Here is a 24567-nt window from a genome sequence, read left to right as displayed (position 1 = left end):
CCCGCTCCTGAACTTCCCACTCTAACGGGGGGAAAATTCTGCCCTAGGAGTTATCCTGTTCGTCCACTGCAACATGGGTAGAATAGCTGAAAAAGCCCCCAGAAAAAAAATGGCATGAATGGTGTTTAGGCCATTCTATACAACGTTTCCATGGTTCTTCTGCTGAAGTTACAGTGGATGAGCAGGAGAAACCCCGATAGAAAATCACTCCGATATCTGATAGCTACTAAGCTGTGTGTATTGCAGCCTCTGATAGCTATTACGCTGAAACAGCAGAATCTGCAGCTCCACCAATCTGGTGGAAACATTTCTTTAGATGTTGCACAATAATATTGTCTGCTTGATGAATGGAATCATGTCACATCCACATTCTACCTTTGTCACACTCAATGATGAAGTGCAGCAGTGAATGCGGAAAGGTTTTCATGGCTCTCAAAAGGTTAAGGATCGTGTATAAATCTATCAGCGTAACTTAAAAGCTAGCATATTTTTAATCCTGGTCAAAGTTGTAAGATGCTATCTAGCATTTAATCTATTAATTACCCGTTCTGAAAGAAAATAACTTAATGTAAATAATTTCTCAAATAGTGTTTCATTTGTTGAAAATGTGCAGTAGTTGTGTTGACCCTTATCTAAACTGTGCAATCTACTTACTGGCTGGTTTGGGAGGTAAATGAACTGTTTGGCTGCTTTTCCTGGCAGCACTATAAGTGGAATGGTGCAGTGAAAGAACAGGAAGACTGAAAGTGTTTACTTAAATCAGAGCCAAATTGTGAAGAGATTTTTTAAAATAAATCTAACTAGTCAATGACAACTATGGACTGCTACTAGTTCATTCTTTATGCTTTTCAAATTGTTTTTGGTTCAGATTTTAACATCCTTTCTTGAAAAATAGTCACAACTAGACGAGATATGTAATGCTATATTTTATGAAAATAAAAGTGTGACTCCTAGCTTTCAGATGATGTGTCATTCTTCAACTAAACCTTCCTGTTTAACACGTCAGTTTTATTAATACACTAATACATAACTAAGAATTCACAAAAAGGCTAAGTTTCCTACTTGCTAGTTGCTCAACAGCTTCTTGCTGAGAGTTCGAACCAAAATATAAATTTGCAGTTTGGTTGTACCTTACGTCTCAAAACAATAGCACCCTTGATACAGAAAATAAGGTCACGAGGTGCTTCACAGAGGTCTCATTCAAAAAAATGGATGCTGAGTCAACGATAAGGTTGTCAATGTCCTTTCGGCAAGGAAATTTGCCATCCTTATCGTGTCCGGCCTACGTGTGGCTCAGGATCAATGTGGTTGATTCTTAACTGCCCTCTGAAATGGCTGAATAAGCCACTCAGTTCAAGGGCAATTAGAGATGGGCAACAAATGCTGGCCTTGCCAGTGATGCCCACATCCCATGAAAGAATGAAAAAAACCCCACCAGGATTACCCTGGAGTCTCCAGGAATTTAAGATTAATTTTCAGGGAACTGCTGCAATTAACCCAGGAGAAAAATTATTGGGGCATGTGAAAAAAAAAATGATATTTTAATACTTTATTCATTTTTAAAGATTGCAGTAAGGTAAAAAGGCTGTTTGGCAGAGTCAATTACCATGCAATTAGATAAAGAAAATTCTATTTGCTTTCCAATTGGTGCAGGTAATGCAGATGAATGTGTTGGACAGCCAATAGCATCACTGCAGAGGTGGGTCATTTCAACCAGCATTAGCAACACTTGTCACATTGGAAAATGTTGGGAGTGATGACCAGAAGCTTGGTCAAGTGGGTGTAAGGCGAATCTTAAAGGAGTAGATGAAGGTGGAGAAGTTTCTGGAGGGAATTTCAGAGTATGAGCTTAAATGGCTGAAAAACAGCCACCAATGGTGCAGCAAAGGGATGGAGGAATGCAAATGGGCCATTATTGAATGAACACAGGGTTTCTGAAATGTTGTAGGGCTGGGGAAAGTTACAGATGGTTTGGGGGAAGTGTTTTAGGCTGGATAAGGTCACAGATAAAGGAGCAAGTGAGGCCTTGAAGGGGTATAAACACATGGATGAGAATTTTAAGTAGGTAGTCTGAGTGATGTAAATAGATGGTGCAAATAGGGTGAGAGACCAGGAATCAATGTAGGTTGACAATGTCCTAAGCACTTCCTTTTGATATTCAATGGCATTAATGTCTCTACTATCAATATCCTTTGATCAGAAACTCAACAGGATCAGTCACATAAATTATGTGACTACCTGCAGAGATTAGATGCTGGGCATTCTACAATGACTGGCTCATAACCTGACCTCCAAATCCTTTCCACCATGTGCAAGCCATGAGTCAGGAGTGTGATAGAATACTCTCCACTTTCCTGGACGAGTGCAGCTCTAATAACATTCAAGTAGATTGACAAGGTCTAGAAGACAGGAGTCCACTAGCTTAATCATTCCCTTCCTCCACTACCAGCAGAACATGGCTGCAGTGTACCATTCAGCAGTACCTCCCAAATCCACAACATTCCCCCACTGATACTTGATCTACTTGGCCCACCTTATTTCCAAGAACAAGGTCTACTAACAATGCTTCCATTCTTGTTGGACTGGACACTGCTGTAGAAAATTCTCCTGGGCATACTCTAGGAACTCTTGCCCCTATCCCAGTCTATATTTGCGTAATTAGAGTCCCCCATTATAACTACTCTATAATGTTTACACCTCTAATTTCCCTGCAGATGTGTTCCGCTACATTCTTGCCACTAGTTGGTGGCCTATAAACTACACTAAGCAATGTTTTACACCCTTTTTGTTCCTAAACTCTAGTCAAATTGATTCTGTCCTTGAACCCTGTGGGACATCCTTTCTCTGGCACTGCAATGCACTCCTTAAACAATACAGCCACCCCCTCCTCCTTTTCTTCCTGCCCTATCCTTCCTGAATGCCTTGTATCCAGGAATACCAATTCTGCCCTTCCCTGAGCCAGGTCTCTGTTATCACCACAACATCATAATCCCACAAGGCAATCTGTATCTGTAACTCCCCAAGTTTATTTACCACACTCCGTGCATTCACATACATGCAGTATAAACCTGATATAGACTTTATTACTTCCTCCCTTACTCCAACTGCTTCGATTAACTTAATCTTCTTCATTCTAGTGCTGTCTGTTCCTCCCAATATTTTGTGCACCTTGGTATTACTCTAATATTCTCTCCTGGTTCCCATACTCCTGCCAACATATAGTTTAAAGACCTAGCAAAACACTCCACAAGGAACTCAGTCCCAGTTCTGTTCCGGTGCAACCCGCTCAGCTTGTACATGTGCCATCTCCCCCAGAGCCAGTCCCAGTAATCAAAAGCCCTCCCCCCGCACCATCTTTCCATTCATCTGCTTTATCCTCCTATTTCTGTACTCACTGGCACTTGGCACTGGGTTTAATCTGGAGATTACTACTTCTGAGGTCCTGCTTGCTACTTTTATTCCTAGCTCCCTAAATTCTGTCTGCAGGACCACACCCCCCTTCTTACCTAAAACATTGGTACCAACATGGACCACAACATCTGGCTTTTCACCCTCCCCCAGAGGAACATCCTGCAGCTGCTCGGTGACATTCTTGACCTTGGCACCAGTGAGGCAAAGTACCATCCTGGAGTCTTATCTATGGCCACAGAACTGCCTGTCTGTTCCCCCAACTAATGATTCCCCTCTCACTATTGCTCTTCCTTTCTTCTTCATCAGAGCAGGGCTGGGAGGAGGAGCAGCAGAGGCCCTCCTCTCACACCTGAGGGCCCTGAAGCCTCACTAGCGTCACACCATCTCTGCCAGGCAGGCACCAGCGCAGATACTAGCACCTCAGTGGGAATTAGAACATCGGCTAGTGTCCCGGGGCACAGTGGTGAAGGCACTTCACAGTCGCTGGAGGAGCTGGCAGAGACAGAGAGTGCCGATAGGGCCAGCACTCAGAGGACTGCAGGGGACCAGGCACATGCTCAGTCGGTGCCTGATGATGTGCCTCTGGAGTTGTCCACGATGCAGCGGCTGCAGGAAATGCGGCCAGGTGTGCGGGAGCATCTGGGGAAGGTACATGAGGCTTGGCTTGGCTTGGTGTCCGTGGTGGAGGAGTCTACGCAGACTATCATCGAAGCAATGAGCCTCATGGCCGAGCGCCAAGTGTCCTCCATGGAGAGAGTGGCGACTCCCGTGGAGAAGCTCCTCCAGGACACCAATCAGGGCTTCCTGGGGACGCGCTCTGACCAGCAAGCCCTCACATCGGCATTGACCTCATCTGGTCAGTGCCAGTGTGGGAGATGGTCTGGGCATCAAATATCCAAGCTCGGTGCCCATCCATCCACGGTGAGCAGGGAGGTCCGAAGCGACCTCAAGTCGGCGCAGCAGCTGCCTGTTGTCTCTGCAGGTTCTTCTCAGGGCGCTCTGGATGAGGGCAGCAGCTCCTCTGCCCTCTGCCAGTGACTGTTGCATCCGGTGAGGCTGCAGTGACTGGGGAGATGCCAGCTGTGGAACTGGCAGCTCCCTCCCAGGCGGGACCAGCACAGGCTCCAATGACCAGAGGACGTCCGCCAAGGTCATCGAGGCCAACAGGACAGCAGAGTCAACAGGCTGTCTCAGATACCACTCCCAGTGATGGGGCAGCACCAAGACATAGCACGCGGAAACGTAAACATAAGGCACCTTAGGCACACCATGGATTTCTCACTGGTGGTTTTGTGTTGGCCTGAGATGAGGTCTTTATGAGTTGGTGTGATTTTTAACACCTTTGTCATTTTGTTTTCTTAAGTTCCTTTGGTTGCAATATTAAATTCAGACAGGTCACCATGGCTGAGGGTGCCTCTTTTCTTCTGCAGGTGGATGGTTTCCAATAATGTTCTGAGTGTTTTGTGGGACATTCAGCTTTATTAACAAGGCCCTTAGTTACTGTTCCTAACCAGGCAGATTTTGCACTCAGGTATCGAGTATGGAGCCTGCAGCCCAGGCTTGTCCTGGAGGTCCATCTGTGGTGTGCTAGCTGAAGTTTCATTGGATTAAAGCCTCCCGGGTGTCCCTGCCTCCCTGGAGTGTGCCTGGGTCAGCGTCTACCCCCTCAGCATTTCCCTGTGCGTGCTCATCCTCGGACTCACTGCTGGACTCATCGTGTGCAGCCGCAGACACTGTGTCAAGGTCTTCATCGTCCACTGTGTCCCCCCTTTTCAGCGCCAGATTGTGGAGAGCGCAGCATGCAACCACTATCATAGACACATGATCTGGGGGGTACTGGAGTGCGCCCCCTGAGTGGTCCAGGCATCGGAAGCGCATCTTGAGAAGACCGATGGTTCTCTCCACCACAGCCCTGGTGGAGACGTGGCTCCTATTGTACCACTGCTCAGCTTCTGTTCTTGGATGGCGGAGAGGCGTCATGAGCCACCTTCTGAGGGGATAGCCCTTGTCACCCAGCAGCCATCCATCCAGCCGGGCTGGAGCACTGAAGAGCCCCGGCACCTGGGAGTGTCTCAGGATGTAGGTATTGTGGGAGCTGCCTGGGTACCTTGCACAGACTTGTAGAATCTGCATCGTGTGATCACACACTATCTGCACGTTCATGGAGTGGAAGCCCTTCCTGTTGACGAAGGCACCGGGCTCACCTGCTGGTGCCTTGATGGCCACATGTGTACAGTCTATAGCACCCTGGAGACGGGGGAAGCCAGCAATGGCCATGAAGCCTCTGGCTGTGTCTGGCTTGCCTGGTCCCAGTGGAAGTAGATGAAGGTCAATGAACAGAGTGTCTGTAACCTGCTTGACACAAGTGTGGACAGCTGATTGGGAGACACCACAACGATCACCCACCGAGCCCTGGAAGGAGCCAGAGGCACAGAAGTTGAGGGCAGTTGTGACCTTTAAAGCCACTAGCATGGAGTGTCCACCCACACAGTTAGGGGAGATCTCAGGCCCAATCATCTGACAGATGGAGGTCACTGTCTCCCTTGAGAGACGGAGCCTCCTTCAGCACTGCACTTCAGACATATTGAGGTAGCTGCTTCGCCGCCTGTAAACCCTGGCAGCAAGATAGTGGCGTCTTCTGCGGCCCCTTCCACCTTGGACTACCTCTTGGCCCTGCGCCCCTTGTGTCTGTCCTCCCAAAGGTGGCTCCCCTGGAGACTGAATGTTCACTCCTGGCCTCCTCCCCCTTCTGGCCCTCCCTACCTCCTCAGTGGAGGTGCCTCCAATGTAGAATTCAACTCCCATTCCCAGGCTGAGGGAAGGCTTCCTGAAACCTGTAGGCTCAAAAACGATTCCTCACTGCAGGGTGCTGACTTGAAGGTTGTGAGTCCAGACCAAGCAGCTGGGATGTGTTTTGAAGTATTGCAGATCACACAGGCAAATATCAGTAACTTTGAAACATCAATATTTGACAGAGCACACTCGCAACCCCACTGAGCCCTCTTATCCAGCCCTTGGATGAGGTTTATGCAAATGTATCCTACCCGCTTGCCTGTTGTGCCTCCGTGCAACCCAAAGATTGCATGGGCGCCAGAAAATTGCCATTGATTGGTGTCTCAAGGGCCTTAAGTGGCCTATTAATTAATGGTGGCTGCACATCAGAGATCAATGTGTGCCCGCCCAACGAAATATCGCGATGGCGTCAGGATTCTCGCCCAACATCAACATGCATCATTTTATGCACGGGCATTCTGGGCCCACCCCCACACACCAATGGGAAAATCCTGGCCTAGGGAAAACCTGAGGCAGCTGCAGGAGGGAATGTTACCAATGTGGATTACCAATGAGCAACTGGTCAATTTGTCCAGGAAAATGGATTCATACCACTGGTTTCCAGCTCAGGGGTTTAGTTTGTGTCTACTCCACAAATACCGAATGTGTTGTGTGACTGGAATGTTAATTAGTATGGTCTTAGTTATTCCAGTATTTACAAACTCAACCTCAGAGAGAACATTATACAGAATTGAAAACATAGGTGTTATTCAGGAAGATTATTACACACGGTACCATAATGTAGTGCCTTATGCAGCCGAGAGAGGGAAGAACATCCTTGACACAGCCTTCGAGGGATATACTATAGGGTCATCAATGGTAGTGTGTCCATAACCAATCTATGTGATGGAGGAAGCCAAATGTGGGTTCAAAGCCACAGCTAACTCTACCATGGAGGCCTTACTGGCCCAAACGGAACTGATATGAGTAGTGTACATGGGGCAAGGGAGATATTGCATTACAACCTCGAGACAGGAGTTTCAGTATGAGACCCCCATAATGAGAGCAATCACATTGTCTACTTGCACCCACAGATCCCAGCTTGGGTGGGAAAGGTAGAATTGGTGGATATCCACAAGTGAGAAACAGCTTATACACAGTTGAGAAAGATGTAAAAGGTAATCTAATGAAATATGTCAACCAGTTCTTTTACCCGATACCCCCGAACATCTAACTGCCACACGGAAAGAGCTTAAGTGGGTACACAGGACACATTGACATGTTAGAACAGAAAAGCAAGGAAATAGGCAAACACATTGATTGGATAGATGACACCAGATATTAGGAAGACATTTGGGATCGGCATCTTAACATTCAGATACATGCATGGATTTGAATATTCTCACATGCTCTAGTGGTAGGACAGTTGTTAGTTGTAGTGTATTTGTAGCGGGAGGCCTGTGCTGGGTGGAGAAAGAATCATCGCCAGGAGATGCTGAAGAGATAGCTAAAGTTTTTACCATAGTTCCAGGAAAACAGAAATTGGTGCAAAGTACATCATAATCACCATGAAATGGGATGTAATGTACTTAACGGTGGATGCTTGTGGGCATGAAAGAGTTAATAAGCTTGGCAACAGCAACCTATACATTGTTGTTAAACAACAGATAGTGTGGCTTAGTTGTCAGTAAATGAAGAGAATAACATCTGTAACTTAACCACTGACTTTTGCAATATAGCAACAGAACAAGATTGTGATGAAATTGTCAGAATGGAACTTGCCCAGCATTTGCTATTACAGATATTGATATTTTGATATTGATATTTTGATGTTGATATTTTTGTAGTTTGTTTCCTTGATCCACATTTTTGAAATGATTTATGCACTGGTTTTCTTTATAGACATCATGCTAAACATAGTATTAGAGATTGAATGATGTATTTTTAATATAACACAAAATGGTTGCCTGGTGGACTGAGAGCTGATGGGAAGAGGGTTAGGTTTTGGACAGTCAATGACCAGAAGAGAGGGAACATGCCCAGACAATGACCAGACAAGAGAGAACAGGCCCAAACATGTTGGCAGAAACAAGTCAAATTACACCTACACACACACAACCCTGGAACAAAGGACCAGCCCAGCATGGTTTGAATGCTGCAATCAGGATGCAGGCAATTGTGATGTCCCCAAGGACCCATTATCTCACTGGGGGTAACATGAGACTGAAAGCACTGTGCTAATGAGAAAGCAACATCACTGCAAATGTAGTATGCAGGTTGGACAGAAGGGTATAAGAATCGAATATGGTGGAGACTTGTGGCAGCAGTTGGTAGAGAGGATAGCCTGGTCAGCTATCAACGTGAGTTTCAGAAGAGGACAGTTTGACCACCTGTCCTTGTCTATTCCTCCACAAACCAAGCAACTGGATTGTGAGTATATATTAGCAGGTATTTGAATTAGTATATTTACATTGATATCAATTTATATGCGAAGTGATTTAGATTAATAAAAGTGTTGCTTGTAACATTGTACATTGAATCATTGATATCCAGAGTAAACCTCCGAACCATAAGGGTTGAGCAGCTGATCTAGGAAAAGAGGCCTGCAGTATGACTGTACTTGTCTGCCGAATAGTAATTCCGCATTGGTTCTGCAGTAAAATGAAGTTTGTAAGTTCAGAATGGATATTCATATTTGGCTCAAACTGTGTTGCATAGCCTGTCAGCTGATGACCTGTGTTGCAGAGTTAGGTGGTCTTCTCCCGGTGTAAGCAGTTTCCAATGGCACCCCCCCACCGTGGTCCTCAACATTGTTTTGATGATACCATGAATGGTAACCAAGGACAAGTTCATGCATGCCAATAGCCCTGGAATCACTGGAACTGTGGTGTCCATTATATAAAATATCTGTGTTGACTAGAGTGAGTTGTTGTAGTAACACTTGAGTGTAATGGATCCCAGGGATGGAATGTCCGAGCCATTGTACACAGTGAGTTTGATAACAGTCGGTTGAACCATCAGTTGCCACTCCTGTGGGTAAATACATATCAGTGTGCAAAGTGGAAGGATGTTTGCATCTGCATTGTTATCCAGCTTTGCAGATAATTTATGCTGTCCCTGAATTTGTGGGCATATAATCTGGATAGTGGTAAAGACTTCTGTTGGTATCACTGTGCTGACACATTCTTTATATTCACCGTGTGGAATGTCTGCTCACTTCATGTATCAATGTTCTTGTCATCCTCATCACCTGACTTTATAGATTGGCTAGATATTTTGTGGATTTTGTCTTGATAATTGTTTGGTACACACTTAGTTGGTTGGAATGCTGTACCTGTCTGGCCTCTGGTTGTAACTTCTCATGATGATAAACCACTTGTTCAGACCTTTGCTTTCTGCATTGGTGCTTCCAATGTCCTCTAGTGTCACATGCCTTGCATACAATGTTGAAGGCTTGGAAATGTCTAGGTGCATGTGTGAGGTCGCATTGCTTATTAGGCTTGCCTTCATTGGCTATCATGCCAGTGTTGGGTGAATTACACATAGCCTGTAGACATTGTTTACCCAGGAGCATGGCTTTGGACTTGATTCCGTTTTGCAATATTGCTTCCATGCTGTAAACTTTGGTACAAGAGGCCTTTTAGGAATGCTCCTACTGGGGCTGAAGCTATAAGAAACTTGATTATCCTGTCAGCCAGCTCTTCCATCATAAAGACAATCACACGCCTCGTCTCGGCAGCTACTTATGAATTGATCAAGTCGGTTGTATTCTAAAAAACATGAGTTTTAGATGGTGCACTTAGAAGTTGAGCTTCACTTGTAATTCATCTTTAAGCGTTGACCACATTTTAAGGTTCATCATCCAACCGACTTGAAGCGTTCAGTCTGTGGAATCCTTCATTGACTATAACAATTTTAACCTTTATGCTTGTTAACCTAATTCCAAAATATCCATTTCCAGAAAACAGAGCTCTATGTGTTGTCAAAAGTAAACTCAGAGAGGAGATCCACTGCCTTCCAATAGAGTGTTGGAAATTTTGTGGTCATCCTGTGGCTTTTTTGCCACTGGACTAGTCATAATATCTGTAACAGAAACGGACATTCAGGCTTTTCACATCCCTTCAGGACCTAGTTTCTTGCTGCTCCCTGATTTCAGTACCTCGACTGGCCGCACCTTGTGAATTGACTTGCAGTAGGGGGTGCTGTTGAGCTGTTACTTCTTTCTCGGGCTTCACCAAAGCTCTGCCCACAACGCAGTGATTTTGGCGTGAAAAAGAACTGCAGGCTTGAAAAAGCAAGTTAAACAGTAAAATAAGCTTTTTTTTTAACAGCTTTCTTCTTGCTGTTAGGGGCTGTTGGAAGCTATTACTGGTTAGACTCTTCCTACCTGAGCACAGGAATAGGAGGATTGATCAATTGAACATGTGGCTGGAGAATTGGTGTTGGAGGGAGGGCATGAGCTTTCTGTAGCATTGGGACTGGTTCTGGGCCAGGTGGGACTTGTGCAAGATGGGTGGTTACACCTTACAGGACTGGGACTAATATCCACACAGAGGGATTTGCTAGTGCTGTCGTGGAAGATTTAAGATAGCTTGTCAGAGGGGGTGGGAACCTGAGGGGTAGCTCAAATTGGAAGGGGTAAAGCTGGCAATGGGAAGTAGAAAAGAAGCTAGCGAAATTAGAAGGCAAGAGAAACAAAGGCCAGCATCAACTAAGCTTAGAATGTGGAATAATGTCAAAAAGATAAAGTTCAGGCACTCTACCTGAATTCACGCAGCATTCCCAACAAGGGAGATGATTTAAAGGCACAAATAGAGGTAAATGGGTATGATCTAATTGCCATTACGGTAATGTGGTTACAACATGACCAAGACTGGGAACTCAATATTCAAAGATGCTCAACATTTAGGAAGGATAGGCGAACAGGAAAAGGAGGTGGGGTTGTACTCATAATAAGGGATGGGATCAGTACGTTAGTAAGGGAGAATCTCAAATCGGAAGAACAAAATGTGGAATCAGTTTGAGTGGAGCTAAGAAACAGCAAGGGGCAGCAGACATTGGTAGACATTCTTTTCAGGCCTCCAAACAGTAGTGGTAGTGTGGGACATGTTATTAATCAGGAGATTAGAGAAATATGTAGCATGGGTAAGACCATAATCATGAGTGGCTTCAACTGCATATGTACTGGGTAAGCCCAATGAACACTATTTTTTTCTTTTATTCATTCATGGGATGTGGTCATCACTGGCTAAGCCAGCATTTATTACCCATCCCTACTCGCCCTTGAGAAGTTGGTGGTGAGCTGCCTTCTTGAACCACAGCAGTCCATGTGGTGTAGGTACACCCACAGTGCTGTTAGCAGCGGGGGGAGTTCCAGGATTTTGACCCAGCAATAGTGAAGGAACAGCGATATATTTCCAAGTTAGGGTGGTGAGTGACTTGGAGGGGAACTTGCAGGTGGTGGTGTTCTCATCTATCCGCTGCCCTTGTCCTTCTAGCTGACACTGGTTGCGGGTTTGGAAGGTGCTGTCTAAGGAGCCTTGGTGAATTCATGCAGTGCATCTTGTAGATGGTACACACTGCTGCCACTGTGCGTCAGTGGTTGAGGGAATGAATGTTTGTGGATGATCAAGCAAGCTGCTTTGTCCTGGATGGTGTCAAGCTTTTTGAGTGTTGTTGGAGCTGCACTCATCCAGGCAAGTGGAGAGTATTCCATCAAATTCCTGACTTTTGCCTTGTAGATGGAGTCAGGAGGTGAGTTACTCGCCGTAAGATTCCTAGCCTCTGACCTGCTTTTGTAGCCACAGTATTTATATGGCTAGTCTAGTTCAGTTTCTACTGTGGTCGATGAGTTTCTGGAGTATGTTAGGGATGGTTTTCTCGAGAGTATGTTGAGGAACCGACTAAGAACAGGTTATTTTCAATCTAGTATTATGTCATGAGAAAGGGCTAATTAATAACCTTGTTATAAAAGAACCTTTAGGGATGAGTGACCGTAATATGATAGAGTTTTACATTATCTTTGAAAGTGAGGTAGTTCAATCTGAAGCCAGGGTGTTAAATTTGAACAAAGGAAATTATAAAGGCATGAGGGGCAAAATGACTGAGGTGGTCTGGGAAAATACATTAGAAGGTATGGCGGTATATAGGCAATGGATAGTCTTTAAAGAATTATTACATAGTTCACAGCAACTATACATTCCTTCAAGGCAAAAAAATCCAAAAAGAACAGTCAATTGTGGCTAACAAAGGAAGTTAAGGATTGTATAAGATTAAAAGCAAAGGCCCATAAAGTCGACAGAAATAATAATAAACCTGAGGATTGGGAGCATTTTAGAATACAGCAAAGGAGGACCAGGAAACTGATAAAGAAAGCGAGAATAGAATATGAATGTAAACTAGCTAAAAACATAAGAATGGACTGTAAAAGTTTCTGTAGGTACATAAAAAGGAAACATTTAGCTAAATCAAATTGGGTCCATTACAGGCAGAGTCAGGAGAATTTATAATGGGGAACAGAGAAATGGCAGAGAAGATAAATTATTACTTTGTGTCTGTCTTCACTGAGGAACATTTTTCCAGAGTTAGGATGCAAGGGACTAGGGAGAATGAGGAATTGCAGGAAATTAGTATTAGGAAGAAGCTTGTATTGGAGAAATTAATGAGACTGAAGGATGATAAGTCCCCAGGACCTGATATTCTACATCCCAGAGTGTTGAAAGAGGTTGCTATGGAGATAGTGGATGCATTCATGACCGTCTTCCAAAATTCTATAGATCCTGGAATAGTTCCTGCAGACTAGAAGGTAGCAAATGTCACTCCACTATTTAAGAAGGGAGGGAGAGAGAAAACAGGAAACTGCAGACCCGTTAGCCTGACATCAGTAGTAGGGAAAATGCTAGAATCTATTATAAAGGATGTGATAAATGGACACTTGAATAATCATGATCTGATTGCACATAGCTGGCATGGATTTATGAATAGAAAATCATGTTTGATGAACCTATTGGAGTTTTTTGAGGACGTTACTAGCAGAATTGATAAAGGGTAGGCAGTGGACATAAGATACTTGGATTTTCAGGACGCTTTTGATAAAGTCCCCTACAGGAGGTTGGTTAGCAAAGTTAAAGCACATGGGATAGGAGGTAATATACTGGCATGGATTAAGGATTGGTTAACAGGGAGATAACAGAGAGTAGGAATAAATGGGTTTTTCTCACATTGGAAGGCTGTGACTAGTGGGGTACTGCAGGGATCAGTGCTTGTGCCCCAGCTGTTCACAATATATATCAATGATTTGGATGTGGGGACCAAATATCATATTTCCAAGTTCATGGATGACACAAAGCTATGTGGGTGTATGTTGTGAGGAAGATGCAAAGTGGCTTCAAGAGAATTTGGACAGACTTAATGAGTGGGCAAGAATATGGCAGATTGAATATATTATAGAAAAATGTGAGTTTATCCACTTTGGTAGGAGGAACAGATGTCTTAAATGTCTTAAATTTCTTAAATGGTAAGATATTAGAAAGTGTAGGTATACAAAGGGACCTAGGTGTCCACATCATTAAGTCACTGAAAGCTAACATGCATGTTCAGTAATGGTGTGTTAGCCTTTATCACAAGAGGATTTGAGTAGAGGAGTAGCGAAGCCTTGCTTCAGTTGGAAAGAACCATGGTTAGACCGCACCTGGAGTACTGTGTGCAGTTTTGGTCCCCTTACCTCAGAAAGGATATTGTTGCCATAGAGGGAGTGCAACAAAGGTTCACCTGACTTGTTCCCAGGATGGTGGGACTGTCCTATGAAGAGAAATTGGGTAAACTGGGCCTGTATTCTCTACAGTTTCGAAGGATGAGAGGTGATTTCATTGACAACTACAAAATACTTAAAGGAATAGGCAGGGTAGATGCAGGTAAGATGTTCCCCTTGGTTGGAGAGTCTAGAACCAGGGGACACAATTTCAAAATAAGGGGGAAGCCACTTAGGATCAAGATGAGGAGAGATCTTTTTACTCAGAGGGTTGTGAATCTTTGGAATTCTCTACTCCGGAGCTCAGGCTGTGGAAACTCAGACACTGAGTACATTTAAAACAAAGATTGACAGATTTCTGAATACCAAAGACATAAAGGGATATGGGCACAGTGTGGGGAAAAAGGCATTGAAGTGGATGATCAGCCATGATCATGTTGAATGGCAGAGCAGGCTTGATGGGCTAAATGGCCTACTCCTGCTCCTATGTTCCTAATTTCCTACGTTCCTGGCCCAGTCTCTAATGTTTAATCTCACCCCCTCCCTCTGACCTCCTGCAGACATGACCTGCAACAGCAATGGATTCTCCAACCTGGGAAGTTCTGCTTAAAGCTATACCCTCTGGCTATTTAGTGTCTGTTCCTGCACAAACTTCACAGTGGTTAGACTTAGGCTACTTAAGTTCTCTCGAATTTGAACAATCTTATCAGGACCCATTGCCTACAGGCTGGAGTGAGCTGCATGCCCCACAATGAAGGTACTATGTGTAGGATCCCTGTGAATACTTTATAGTTGTTTCACTTCCACACCAGTCCTTCTGTTGCATATGAAAGGGTTGAAGCTTGCATATTTCTCGATCAAAAATCACTGACCACCAACACTGCCAACATGTTGCATTCTTCTATTTATCGCAAATGTACCAATGATAGGACAAGGATTGGTAAAGCAATAATGTGGACTCCTTATTTCAAGGTAAGACTATTTACATACAATGTTAACTGGGAGACTATGTAGACATGTCTGACCTCGAAAACTACTGCTCTGTTCTGTCTCAGAGTCATGGGACTAATACATCACATTCTGTCTCGAGGTGGGCAATCATTGGCAACAGTTAAAGATACTCAACCATGCACATCACATCACAACGCAGCCTAGAATAACAACTTTATATTTATACAATCAAAATACTGCGGATGCTGGAAATCTGAAATACAAACAGAAAATGCTGGGAAAACTCAGCAGGCCTGACAGCATCTGTGGAGAGAGAAGCAGAGTTAACGTTTCGAGTCCGTATGACTCTTCTTCAGAGCTAACTTTATATTTAAGCAGCCTTACACCTGGTCCCCACATCCAAATCATTGATATATATTGTGAACAGCTGGGGCACAAGCACTGATCCTTGCAGTATCCCACTAGTCACAGCCTTCCAATGTGAGAAGGTCTTGCAGTGGGCAGCATCCCAGCCTTTAACTCAGAACCTCTGGGTTGAGTCCCACCCCAGCTCTTAATGGCCAAGAAAGGTGCATTCATAGCGTGGTGTGTTACAGTTCACTCAGGGAGCCTGAGTTGCCATGGTAACATGCACGTTTACATACATGTTGTAGTCTGGAGCTATAGATAGTGATAGTAGAGGCTGCAACTTTCTTTCCAGCATCACATCTGTTTCAGGTAAGCAGGCCTGGCTGAATATTCCACGGGATAGGCCTTGAGCATCTAAGGGGCCGCTGAGGTACCCACCTCCACTTCCACCCTGCCCCTACGACCTCTGCCCCAGTGCTTTTAAAAATCAGATGGCCTTGAGTTCAAATCTGCCTCAGGATTTCACTGCAACATCTCATCTGAAGGACAGCGTAACCACCAAGCAAATCCTATATTAATGAACTTCCAATTTACTGGAGGCTAAATTCTGGCCATTCCTGTTGGGGTTACAGTGGGAGTACACTAGACTGGTTGTGGGTGATCAATCCCTTAAGTCTTTGCAAAGTTCCAGTACACCTGGTAGGGATTAATAGTATCTAAAATGTATTGTAAATATTAAAGTTAATGGCTTTCTAGTAAATTCAAAAGAGAGGAAATAATGGAAAAAGAGGAAAGAACAAATACTTTATGAAGTACGTTAAATGTATTTAAACTGGGGATTGACTAACTTTAAAGTGATATTTTGTACCTGCAGAACCATCATAAGCAAACAATCCACCTATGAAAATCTCTTTGGGTTATGACATGCACACCGGTTATGAGGGCATTATCGGTTGGGTTGGCATCCTCCAGCCAAAAATCCAAAAGATGGGAAACCGTCCTGGTATAAGTGCTGGGGTTCAGCATCCTAGGCACTCTCCCACAGACCATCTTTACCTTTTGGTAACATAGGTGAAGTTTCGCCTGCAGCATTAACCACTCCTAGTCGTGCTTATCGGTGACCTTCAAATCCTACTAAAACAGCCTTTCAAAAAGGCAAACAGAGATTGATGTAATTATTTTCCCAGATCGCTAAATTCATTGTGCTTGTCAAAAAAACAGTTCAGCACGTATGATGCCACAAATGGAAAAGGGATTTCCTAGCTTTGTAACTTATTCTGGTATGCTGCCAAAGTCTTCATATTAAGACATACGTTCTTCACTGAAAAAGATGCCTTCAGCAAAATCAGGTGCTTATTAAAAAAAGCAAAACCATCCACAAGCCCAAATATAAATTGCATGCTCCCACCTCTCAAAACATAGGCAGTGTTAAATTCCTTAAACTCAAAATGATTATCTTCACCGGTTAAAAAGAAATTACATGTTGCTGACAAGCCTAACAAAGCAGGTTTCATTCCCACTCCAGGCAAAGAAACCTCAAACTCATGCACTCAGATCAACATAATGACATTGTGGCCTTAAAGTTCTGTGGTTAAGATTCAGACTTTTAAGATTTGTTATACCAGTTACTGATTTTCTTTCTTATCTTCATATTCAGTCTGTAAAAATATATCTTTCTGAAATGACCTTTCTACATCCAATTACATCTCTTTTTAGTTTTTTAAAGATTGTTACTAAAAGTTTTCAAACCTATTACCTGCTTCTCTGTTAAAGCAGTTAGCAGATTTGATTTATTTTCCTTTGATTTGCAGTCCAATATAAGTGGCTTCTCCAACGTGACCAGGTCAATTCTGACATTGGGTCACATCCAAAATGTTATTGTATCTTACGCTTTCAAAAATCAATTGATCTGTTGTGTATTTCCTGTATTTTTATATTGTTTACAGAAGTTCAAAGCTTTTTTTTTGTTAAAGAACTGAAAAAGGTTGTACTCTGCATAAACCAGCATACAGACAAGCTCAGCTGATTGAGTGTCCATAGTTCTCCTTATCATTGCCAGACCAAGTGGCCAGTTGCATTACTGAGACATCAGCAAACCTCAGATATGGTGAGCAGTTGAGCAGAGGCATCACTGAGGAGGTCAGCGTCAACGTATGAATATCATATTGGAATGGATGAGGGAGAGCAGCCTTCTCTTAAAATCTTTCTGCAGTCATGCTGTAGGAGAAAAGAGTGTATAATTCCAGATAGATGTCTTGGACTTAGCCCCACACACTGACTCTGACAGAGGAGGTAGAGTTGGAGATTGCAAGAGTGCCATCACATCAAGCCATGGGCAGTGGATAGGGGGGAGACAGTTGGTGGTGGAGACCTCATTTTCCATCAATGCAGGTGGCGATGGGATTAGTCAGATGTGTGACCTTGCTGGATAATTTCTCTCTTTGATAGAAGGTGCGTGACAAAGTCATCTACCGAAAGGGCTGGGAGCCACTCAAGCGAAATGTTGTCAAATCGGAGTGGCCTTTGCAGCCAAGTCAGCATGCCGATCACCACGGGGCCTTTGACAGCTCCAGGGAGCTTCCTCCAATGTTCTCCTCTGGAGTGTCTCCTGTGTCCTCCTCTTCCTCTGCTTATTTCTCCTCCCAGTCCTCCTCCGAGGAAGAACGGTGTTCCAGATCCTCTTCTTCAGCCAGCTCCAGACCTCTTTGCATTGTCACGTTGTGCAATAAATGGAAACAAGCCATAATGTGAGACACCGTACTGGCTGGCGCTGGAGGGCACCACCCGACTGGTCAAGGCAATGGAAACGCATCAAGGTGCCAGTGGTCTGCCGGTACATGTTGTTAGGTGGATTTGGTTGTAGCACCTCTCTGTATCTGTGGCTGTGTACTCCACAGGCATCAGGATCCATCTCTTTAGAGATAAGGGCAACATGACAGCTGCCCATGAACTGAGAGCACAACAACTCATTGGGCAGAGTTTTCCGTTTGTCGGGCGGACGGTGGGTGCGGAGCCAATCGCCGCTGGTGAAGCAGGCCTCACCACCATTTTGTACAGGTGGGCCAATTAAGGCCCACCCAGGGCATTTCACATGCCCTTTGAGAGTGGGATTTTCCAATGTGCGGCGGGCGTGCACAGACTGCCGGTTCCAATGGGGAAGTGGCAGTCTGTGTAAAGAAAGGTCAGGCAGCCTCCTTGAGGCTGATCACAGTGACCAGAGACAGGTGCAGGGGGTCTGCACAGCGGGTTCCAGTGGAGGGCAGGTCAGAGGAGGAGGGCAGGCCAGAGGAAGAGGGCAGGCCAGAGGAAAAGGGCAGGTCAGAGGAGGAGGGCAGGTCAGAGGAAGAGGGCAGGTCAGAGGAGGAGGGCAGGTCAGAGGAGGAGGGCAGGCCAGAGGTGGAGGGCAGGTCAGAGGAGGAGGGCAGGTCAGAGGAGGATGGCAGGCTACAGAGTAGGCCAGTGGGGGGGCCAATGTGCCCCTCGCTTCTCTGAAGCCTGCCTTGCTGCCCTTCTCGAGGAGGTGGCAGCATGACGAGAGGTCCTGTTTCCCCAGGATGGGAGGAGGAGTGCCCCCCACGTGGTGAAGCGGTAGGAGGTGCCGGAGGTGGTCAGCTCCCAAGATGCTGTACGGCGATGATGGACCCAGGGCCACAAACGCTTCAATAATTTGTTGAGCTCTGGAAGGGTGAGGGCCATGTCGGCCTTGGGCATTTTACCCAGCAGGTAGTCTTAGCCTTTGAGGCCCCCCCCCACAACCACTGCACCCCCACCACCCTCCCCCTCCCCCGCCACCCCCAACAGGTCTTAGTGTTGTTACTACATTGACTAATGTTGGGCATTTGGCACACGTTGGGCGGGCAAACAGATAGTGACCATACTTACATCAGCCTTAGTGGTTGAGGAGAAGATGGGTTCTCCCCGCAGCATATGTTGGTGTTTGTCACATTTGAGTAGTCTGGGGGCAATCTGCAGGGGAGGCAGCTAGACACATACTCAGAACTCCAACACATGTCTTATTGATGGTGATGAGATGGTGGAAGGGGAGCCTCAAGGTGTCATGGCCAAGAGCCATCTGCTGACCTCAGCGCCGCACCTAGTTGCACCTCCTTGCCATGGGCGCTAAGACCCGTGTGTTATTCAAAATGACGGACACTGAATGTGTCCAAGGTGGCCGTTGGGGGAGGGGGTTGGGACCAGCTGTACTATCTTCTGATGTCTGATCACCAGTAGTGTGGACAGGAGCTGCTGGAGGCCTCAGATGGGCCACTGTGGTTGGGGTGCAGCCTGTGCATGCAGAGTACATGAGCGATCAGCTTCAATAAATGCTCTTCTCTGTTCTGCAGCTGAAAACTGTGCACAACATCCATGAGTGTTTATGCACTGGTGGTGGCCAGGCCATGCTGCTCACACTGACCCACTTTGAAGAACGGGCCACGGAGCTGGGAAGAAGCCAAGTGTCCAGGTCGGCAGGAGTCAGCGAGGCTGGGGGGCAGCGGCCAGGTATTTGAGAGTCACAGTCCCATCCACTCTGTCTCCCCACCATCCAAAGCATTGATGTTTGCTGCAATCGTTAATGCAGCAACACTGCTCATTCACACACTGATACAGTCAGACGTGTGGGTCATACACAAAGGTCTCTCGGTCCCTTGAGGATGCGCATCTCTAGCACCTTCGAAAGTCGCCTTATCCCATTTGTGACCACTATCCCCATGGCCTAACATGCCACAGGCTGCTGCACATCCAAATACTTATTGCATCTTAGGAGGGTTTGTACCTCCACCACCCTTTCAGCCAGTGGGTCCCACATTACTCTGTCCAAAAGGCTCCTCAGCTCCTCACCGGTCAACCTCATGGCACTCAACTTAAATAAATACCACCACGTTAGTCATCCCTGCGCCAAGGGGAAATGTTGCCTTCTGTCCAGCCGTTCTATACCCCTCATAACGATAAGAAGGTCAATAATGTGACCTGTCAATCTCCTGTGCTCCACGGCAAATGTCACAAGTGTTTGCAATGTTTCCTCATCACTCCAACTCTCCAGGCCAGGATGCATCCAGGTCAGGAACCTCTGCACTCTCCCCACTCCAATACCATCCCTTCCATGAAGCGCTGATCACAACGGAACGCAGAAGTGTAGCTGTGGCCTCGACAGCGTTTTCTGCACTTGTAACATGACCTCCCTTTTCCTACATTCTATTCCTCGGCTAATAAAGGCAAGTCTGGCTTTGACCTTGTTAAACGCCTTATGTTCCTGTTCTGCTACCTTAACGGGTCTGCCCAGCAAGGACCCTGTAATCATTGTGACTTCCCACGGTCCTACCATTACTCATGTATTCCCATACCTTGCTTGTCTTGCCCAAGTGCATAACATCACACTTATCCACATAACATTCCATGTGGCATTTTTTAGGCCATCTGACCAGCCTGTCTGTATGCACATGTAATGTTTGGGCCTCCTCTTGACTATTTACCACCCCACCAATGTTGGTCTCTTTAGGTTCTTGAAGTTTGGGCACATTAAGAGGCTGGGGGGGAAGGGATGAACTGTGTTACTAACTGAACACTAACTGATTCACTGTCCTTGTTGTTAATTTCAGCGTCACCACCGCATGGCCGCCAGGAGGATGTCCAGAGTCCCCCTTCCACACTTGAGGTGCATCAATTGGCACAAGTGTCACATCATTTCAGTGAGCCAGGCACCAGCGCAGCGACTGCCACATCGGTGGGGAATATAATGTCGGCTAGTGTCCCGGGGCACAGTGGAGAGGGCACTTCACAATCGCTGGAGGAGATGGCAGGGACAGAGAGTGCCGATGGTGCCAGCAGCCGGAGGACTGCAGGGGACCAGGCACATGCTGAGTCAGGCAGTGATGATGTGCCTCTGGAGATGTCAGCCATTCAGCAGCTGCAGGACAAGCGGCCGGGTGCGTGGGAACATCTGGCAGGGTTGCATGATGGTGTGCTTCTCTTGGTTTCTGTGGTGGAGGAGTCCAGACAGAGTGTAAGTGATGGCATGAACCTCATGTCAGAGCATCAGGCTTCCTCCATTGAGAGATTGGCAACTCTCATGGAGAGGGGCTTCCAACAGATTGATCAGCATCTGATTGGGTTACACTCGGACCTGCAAGCCCTCACACCGGTAATGGCCACAGCTGGTCATTCGCAATGTGGGAGATGATCTGGGCACCAAGTGTCACCGCTCAGTGCCCATCCATCTGTGGTGAGCAGGGAGGTTCAAAGTGACCTGACATTGGCGCAGCTCTTCTCAGGGCGCTCCGGATGAGGGCAGCAGCTCCTCCGCCCCTCTGCCAGTAACCGCTGCATCTAATCAGTTCTGGAACTGGCCACTCCTTCCCAGGCAGGGCCAGCACAGGCTCCAAAGGCCAGAGGACGGCCACCAATGTCATCGAGGCCAACAGAACAACAGAGTCAGCAGGCTGGCTCACAAGCCTCTCCGAGCGATGGGGCGGCACCAAGACGTAGCACCCGCAAACGTAAGCATAAGGCACGTTAGGCACTGGATGGGTTTGTCACTGGTGATTTTCTGTTGCGCCGAGATTAGGGAATTTATTTTTGTGAATGTCGGAGCAATGTTTTGTAATATTTTTGGTGGCACCATCTGATGGATGGGAATAAAGTCCACATTTGTGACCATGGCTGAGGGAGTCTCCTTTGTGCTGCATTTGTCTCTTTCACAGACATATCATGAGTGTTTGAGTGGACATTGATGTTTCTGTACTCAGCCCTTAGTTGCAGCTGATAAAGTGGAAGATGTAACACTTAAGTGCCGCATATGGAAGCGTCAGGCAATGCTGGTCCTGCAGATCCATTTGTGTGGAGCTAACTGAAGGTTCATTGGATTAAATTCCCCCGGGTATTCCTGCCTCCTTGGTGTGGTAGTGGGTCGGCGTGCTGCCCCTCATCATCGCCCTGTGCTTCCTCATCCTCTGAGCCACTGCTGGATTCATCATGTGCAACCTCATCCATTGCGTCAAGGTCTTCATTGTCCACTGCATCCCCCCTTTCCAGTGCAAGATTGTGCAGAGTGCAGCATGCCTCCACTATCACCGAGACACAATCTGGGGGGTACTGGAGTGCGCCCCCTGAGTGGTCCACGCATTGGAAGCACATCTTGAGAAGACTGATGGTTGTCTCCACCACAGCCCTTGTGGAGCCGTGTCTCCTATTGTACCGCTGCTCAGCTTCTGTTCTTGGATGGCGGAGAGGTGTCATGAGTCACCTTCTGAGGGGATGGCCCTTGTCACCCAGGAGCCATCCATCCAGCTGGGCTGGAGCACTGAAGTGCCTCAGCACCTGGGAGTGTCCGAGGATGTAGGCGTCGTGGGAGCTGCCTGGGTACCTTGCACAGACTTGTAGAATCTGCATCCTGTGATCACACACTATCTGCACGTTCGTGGAGTGGAAGCCCTTCCTGTTGACAAAGGCACCGGGCTCACCTGCTGGTGCCTTGATGGCCACATGTGTACAGTCTATAGCACCCTGGACACGGGGGAAGCCAGCAATGGCTGCAAAACCTCTGGCTCACTGTGTATGACTTGTCTGGTCCCAACGGAAGTGGTTGAAGGTCAATGCAAGTCTGAACAGAGCGTCTGTAACCTGCTTGACACAATTGTGGACAGTTGATTGGGAGACACCGCAAAGATCACCCACCGAGCCCTGGAAGGATCCAGATGCATAGAAGTGGAGGGCAACTGTGACCTTCACAGCTGCTGGCATGGGGTGTCCACCCACACAGTTAGCAGAGATCACAGGCCCAAACATCTGACAAATATAGTTGACTGTCTCCCTTGACAGTCGGACCCTCCTTCGGCACAGCACTTCAGTCATATTGAAGTAGCTGCTTCGCCGCCTGTAAACCCTGGCAGCAGGATAGTGGCATCTTCTGTGGCCCCTTCCACCTTGGGCTACCTCTTGGCCCTGCGCCCCTTGTGCCTGTGCCTGGCCTCCCAAAGGTGGCTCCCCTGGAGGCTGATTGTCCACTCCTGGCCTCCTCCTTATTCTATCCCTCCCTTCCTCCTCAGAGGAGCTGCCTCCAGTGGACATGTCAGAACCCATATCCAGGCTAAATGGAGGCCTCTGGAAAGCTGCAAGCCCGATAAAGATTCCTGACAGCAGACTGCTGAGCTGAAGGTTCAAAGTACAGAGAAAGCTGTTGGAAATCAATCTGAACTGCTACAGATCACACAGGCAAGTTTAAAACACTTTCTGCATTAAATACTTTACATAAAACATTGACAACACCACTGAGCCAACATATCCCGCCCGTTGATGAGTTTTGTTTAAAAAATCACTTACCCGCCTGCCCGTTGTGCCCGTGTGCCAAGCCAAAGATTGCACGGGCACCTCAAAATCGGCGTCGATCGCCGAGTTAAGGGCCTTAACAAGCCCTTTAATTAATGGCAGGCGCGCATCGCACTTCATCGCATGCCCGCCCAGCTAAATATCGCGATGGCGCGGGGTGACATCGGGACGCTCGCCGGACATCAGCATGCGCCATTATAAGCGCTGACATTTGGGGCCCACCACCCGCACGTCATCCAGAGAATTCTGCCCACTGATTACAAATACAAGCTTCTCAGTACCAGCTATTGGGTTGAGCAGCTGGGCATAATTCTCTGTTTCTTAATTGTGCTGATCAGTGTATTCATTGGTGTCCTGGCTCCTGGCTCTGAGCATGTAAACTGCAGCCTTACATTCCAAGACTCTCCATCTTCCCCAAGCCTCCTCTTTGAAAATCTCAGACTCCTGCTCCAAAGACTATTAATGAGTTCCACGACGAGCTCCAGAATCTGCTAATTGGAAGCGTGCAGGTTGCCCTCCTGCCTTTTCTTTGAAAACTGCTCTGCATTCCCAAGGTGTCAAAATCCAGTCGCACCATTCAAGATCAGGATTTCCATCTATCCCCAGACCCGACCTTGCGACAGTCAAAGATACATGGAAAATAAATCTAAGGGGAATGAAAAGTAACTGAACAAATTTTCTAAGAAGACGTGCTTCAGGTAAATCCTCATCTAGCGGGTATGCGTGTAGTTATACATTCAAAATACTTCACAGCGAAGAGACAGACATAACAATGTGGAATTTAGTCCCAGTAGAATGCACAGGAGTACTGGGTCAAATCACATGCTTTTATATATAATGGTCTGGATTTTGCAGTTGTTCACCATCATTACAACTGCGAAACAGATAGCAAAATCTGGTTTCGGCATGTGTACAGTTAATCACAGAAATCCAGATAGAATATAAGAAATTGGAGCAGGGAAAGACCATACAGCCCATCGAGCCTGTTCCAACATTCAGTACGATCACAGCTG

Source organism: Carcharodon carcharias, chromosome 5 (assembly GCF_017639515.1).
Source record: "Carcharodon carcharias isolate sCarCar2 chromosome 5, sCarCar2.pri, whole genome shotgun sequence".
In the NCBI taxonomy this organism is placed as follows: Eukaryota; Metazoa; Chordata; class Chondrichthyes; order Lamniformes; family Lamnidae; genus Carcharodon; species Carcharodon carcharias.
This window is presented reverse-complemented; position numbering follows the sequence as displayed.